The sequence below is a fragment of the Egretta garzetta genome, unplaced genomic scaffold (genome assembly GCF_000687185.1).
Source record: "Egretta garzetta isolate BGI_Z169 unplaced genomic scaffold, ASM68718v1 scaffold326, whole genome shotgun sequence".
NCBI classification, from domain to species: Eukaryota; Metazoa; Chordata; class Aves; order Pelecaniformes; family Ardeidae; genus Egretta; species Egretta garzetta.
In genome coordinates this window covers 765,816-771,235 of record NW_009260026.1, presented here as the reverse complement: position 1 = coordinate 771,235, position 5,420 = coordinate 765,816, and positions in this window count along the sequence as shown.

Genomic DNA, 5,420 nt, shown 5'->3' with positions numbered 1-5,420 from the left:
ATACGGTAGGGACAGACTGGCCATGCGACTCCTGGGGCTGCCCCCATCCCTGCCATGGGACCTGCCGGGCTGCTGTGATCCCGAACCTGCTGTGGGCTCCTGGAGTTGCTGTGACCCCATCCCTGCCATGGATGCTGCATGTCCCTCCGCCACCACTCTCCACCCCACTGCACTTTGCATTCACAGGTCCTCATCCCTCCCCCTGCCCCAGGGCAGGTGTTTATCTGATTAGCTCATTTATTAGGTGTTTATCTGCTAAACCCACTTCCATAAGCTCCTGTAGAGCCTGGCTTTCTCCCCTTTATCTCTCGATCCAATTAACCTCACGCTTCCTCTCTTAGCCCCAAAGGACAGGGCAAATGATTTGCCCCCTCCCTCCATGCAGACACATTCTGCATTCTGAGAACAGGTTTCACGTCCTCCTTCAGTTTTTCCTGCACGACTGAAACCCAACTCTTTCCTCAGAGCTCCTATTTGATGAGCGTCCAACAACTCAGCCTCTCTTCCTTGCTCTCATTTTTCTTGGAACATGCCCAGAACTGCATTTTCCAATCAAGCCCCTAAAATGCAGGGGCTGGAGCAGAGATGCCGCTTCCCCAATGTGCCACTTCCCTTTTCTTCATCCCAGCACACTGTGTGCTTTTGCACAACTGCGTGACGCTGTCGGCTCACGGGCCGCGGTGCCCGTCACCCCCATCCTCTGCCTGGCCGGTCGCTCACCCGGTGTCCACGCGGTCAGTCAGTCCTACCACACAGGGCATGACACGTGCCCTGGGTTTTTTAGACCCTCCCTCCAACTTGTCACGATCTTTAATTCTTCATCTCTCCTCCTCTAGAACATTTCCAGTCCCTCCCAGCTCAGTGTCACCTACAAATTCAGTACGTGCCTCCCGATTCCATCACCCGCTAATGAAAACACGGCCTGACAGGCACTGACCCTCCCCACTCCCTACACCCTCCGGTTTAAACATTGATAAATACTGAAAATGTTGGTTTTGGAAGCCAGCAGTGAAGCCAAAGGCATGGCCCTGACCACGGGATGTTCTTCACCATGACCAAAATTCAAAAACATCTTTCAAAACAGGGGAAAGCAGAGCAGAAAGGGCTACCAGAATTTCCCACCGGGGCAAAATAGTCTCTTCTTCCCACACAAGCTCAGACATTTTGGCTACAGTTTTCCTATAGAAACACCTCGGCCTGTGGTCACTTTGCAGTGACCTTTGCGGCGACTTCCGTTCCCAACATTAAACAAGCAACATTAATGCTCAGCAGAAAAATCACCCGCCTACGATACGGAACTGGAAAACAAACTTTTGGCTTGCTCTTTTCACCAAAACTATGTACTTTTAAGCACAGTTACCAACAGGTTCTGACATAGGTAGCCCCAAACTCTCCTCCCCCAAATTCATCTCTGAAGGCAAGGGGCCCTGCTTTGGGGTCACCATTTCTCTGCAGCAAAGTCCTTGTCTGAAGAGCTTCCCCAGCAATTCTGCAAGAAGAGCTTGCTGCCTGTGCCTGCTGTGCTGATAGAGTAATGAGAGGCCTGAGAAGGACCTGCCCTGTAATAAAACTTCATAAAATGGGAATCTGAAAGTCTGGGGAGCCCAGGGGTTTCATGGTAAGACTGTGGAGAGCACAGACCTGAAGCCGGTTGGGGTTCTGGTGCTGATGCTGACATAGCACACAGGACTTTATCTGCCTGGTGTGACTGAATAAGGAGGTTATTTTCCCTGCTTCTCATCTCGTGGTTCTTAAGTGACATGAAGGGGTGGCTTACAACAACTATCAGGTGCCGTGCTTAAGTCTTCGGTGGCTTCTCTTGCTTTCTTTTGGGGTCTGAATTCGCTTGCTGCTCTCACCAAGTTGATGACTGTCTCAGTGACTCACCCATTTCTGAGCCTTCCCCTCCCTGAAGTGTGGGCAGAATGGGGAAGCAGCCAAATCTCCGTGTGGTGGAAGCTTCTCAGGTAGATCTAACAACAACCTGCGGCCAGACACCACGGGAGGAGGTGCTCCCACCTGAACCAAGATGGGGAAAATCTCTCCCTCTCCTCTCTGGGGAGCATGTGCCCTTCTGCTGGGAGCTCCAGGGCTTTGGAGATGGTGAGACCTGACTTCAGCAGTCACCACAGGGAGCTGGCAGGCTCCGGCTGTTTAAAACCTCTTTATGTCTTTCCAGGAAAGACACAGAGGAATTGCATTGCGCGCGCATGAAAATATTTGGGTTGGCTATTCCCGCGCTGCAGTGCCTGCTAGAAGGGTCTCCAAGATCAGCACTCCCCCGCCTTTCTGATTTTGCCTCTCACGGTGACTCAGAGGATGCACAGGACCACACGGTGGGAGAAGATGGCCTGGGAGGCAGGTTGGGGTGGAGGGAAGACACAGCTGATGGCATGGGGTCGGCCCAGCTCCTGCTGATCTCTCGCTTTCCTCCCTCGGAGCACAGGCACGACATACAGTGCATGGAGGCAGCTCTGAGCCAGCCCTGATTATGCACAGCCGTGAAAACGGGATGCTCTGCCCAGGAAAGGCAACGAAGCTCATGTAGGGCCACACTCTGCCTCGTGTGCCTTTCCCAGAAGCTCCTGGGAACCTACTGGGAGAGATGGGGCAACCGTGACCAGCTGGCCAGGTGGCCCTCCTGTTCAGGGATCCAGGTGGGTGGGAGATGGATGGGAGAGAGATGCTCTCCACCGAAAGTCAACTCACTGCCCTGAGATGCTGGGCCCCCACAGCGCTCTGCCTTCCCCTTCCTGCCCCTGGCTGTTTACCTGTGTCCAGCAGAAACGTGCCTTAGGTCTGACATCCCAGAGAGCAAAGCCAGCTTGCCTTCCCTGGGGAGCATAGGGCTCTCACCAGTCAGCCTGGGGAGGCAAATTCACCTGGTTTCTTCTGCCCAGGGACACCAAGCTGTTCACGTCTTGCTGTGCGTGTGCCATTCTGGCCATCTATTTTACATTTCCCTCTATTTTTCTTCACTCCTTCAAGCAGGTGATGAGACCAACAGGAAAGGAGGAAGAAGAGGGAGTGTTACTGGTCTGGGAGGAGCTGGAGGAAAAGCAAGAGAAGGCAGCAGGTGCCTTCAGCGGGAAAGGACCACGGAAGGATGATGACTACGGTGATCGTCACGCTGCCTGGTGAATACAGCACTTGTTTTGCCAGAGCACGCTATATTCCCAGGGGCACGTTCGAAGCGTGCCAGGGACACACCTACTGTGCTGAGTGGCTGTGGTGGGCAGGGGAGGCATCTGGGAAGGAGAACACCTCGCTATAACACAGCAGCAGCAGAAGCTTCCAGCTCAGGGGTACCTTCTCCTGGGCGAAGGAAGCCTGGTGCACGTGTGCGCACGTGCGGGTGCGCACCACGTGCCTTCCCCCGAGGACCTCAACGACTTAGTGAGACCCACCCGTGCTGGATGAGTACAAATACCACGTATTTCACCACTGCTCAGGAGAGCCATCCCATGCCAAGCTATGCTGGCTGCTGCACAGGGAACTGACGCTGCCTGCCTGGTCGGTTCTGTCCATCTGGGATCCTTCTTTGAACGTCTTTAATGTGTTTTTGTTTTTTAAAGCCAGCTCTGCTGGAGCGCTGCCTCCTGCACCCACCTTTGGCAAGGGCACCCTCGCGGTGAGAAGTTAATTTATTCTAAGTACATGAAGCGATGCATGTTGGTATCTATTAGTGCTTGCACGTGATCAGTAGTTGGTATCAGCATACTTCTGTGGTGGACATGTTATCTACAGACCCCGATTCTTGAAGCCTACAATCCATGGGGAGCTCTTAGGTCATTTTTTCCAAAGACTACAGACTACATTCATAGGAACTAAATGGAAATGCATATGCAAGTGTTACCACAGTCAAGGCTTTAGAGAGACTCACTGAAAATCTGAGAACCTGGGAAAAGAATGGGAGGAATTTCTGCCTCAGTTCCTTAAACCCTGGGTAAATTTTCAAAGTGTTCAAGTGATTTAGGCCCCAAAGTACCTAACGGCTTTTGGAAATGGGACGTAAGCTCCCACGCCACTGACGTGCTTTCAAAACGTTTTATCCTTTCAGTTAAGCTACATTTCACTTGAATTTAGATGAACATGGAAGCTTAATCCAGTGCAGTGCTGCAGGGAAAGCTACCCTGTGAAGAAGCAGTAACTAAAAATTTGGAAATAATTAGCATTTGCCCATTAGCATCGTGGGTTTGACAAAAAAGCTAATTCTAGTCAGTGATGATAAACTTATAGATACCAAATGGGTGGGTTTTAATTCTTGGTATGTGACATCTCTTACACAACTGCTAGTGCCTTCCCGACCTCTCGAGAGAGCCGGCGTGGCTGGCCTACTTCTTCCACCATCGGAAAAAATGTGTTTCCCCTGAATCTAAACCTGCTTCTATTTCTGGGTGTGATGCTACAGGGTCACAGTCAAAGCCCAGCTCCTAACAATAAAAAGCAAAACAAACCAAAAACAAAAATAAAAAGCAAACCAAACAAAGAGAAAAAAATCATTATGCTTTCAAAAAGCATGTTTTCCTGGGGTTTGGTGTGGTTTTTTAAAACAGAGACTTGTTGAGTCATCAGCATTTTCTTCTTTGCAATTATGGAGGAAATCAAATATGTGCAGTGACTATGGGATCTTGTATTACTGTACATTTGTTTCATACCAAATGTGATTTTAAAAGAGAAAATTTAAGCTTGATATTGCGTTTAAATCTTGTTAGTCCTCCATCTCCTCAGCCCACAGGAGTATTGATGCTGCAGGCAATGGCCCTCCTCTCCTGCTGCCTCTCAGTTTTGGTTTCTTGCCATGGGAGGCATTTTTCTGTGCGTTGGTTTTATTTAGAATATACTGAGGGGAATGATCTGGGGTCCTCTGTACCCATCCGTCCTCCGCTCGGCTCGGCGGGGTGCAGGCAGGACGAACACGAGTGCTCCCCCAGGCTCCCCGCTGCTCAGCAAAGGGGATGTCGCAGAGGTTACACCCCGGCCGGGGTCACGGAACAGGGACAGTCCCACCCCAGGTCACATCACCTGTGGGACGGTCCTGCTACAAAGTCACCTCTCCAGTTCCTGCCCAGCTTTCATCCTTCGTTACTCCGACACGGATCAAGTCCCCCCCATAGAGCATCCAACCCTTGTACCTTTTACAAGCCCCCCCGTGGGCACAGAAGCCACACGGCCGCTCCCTGCTTACTTCTGAGGGACCGTGGGCCCTGGCCAAGATTTTTCCCAAGATTTTTTTATATCTCAGTGCTGATTTATCCGCGGCTGGAAGAAGCCACTCATCTCCTCCAAGCACGTGGCGAGCGGAGAATGAAAAAGTGAAACCTAAGGGCAAACCAACCGCGCTCCGAGGGCCCGACCCCGACCCCTGCCCCCGCCCCAAAGGCCAGACCACCAGCCTCTCTGGCGGAGCAACACCCACC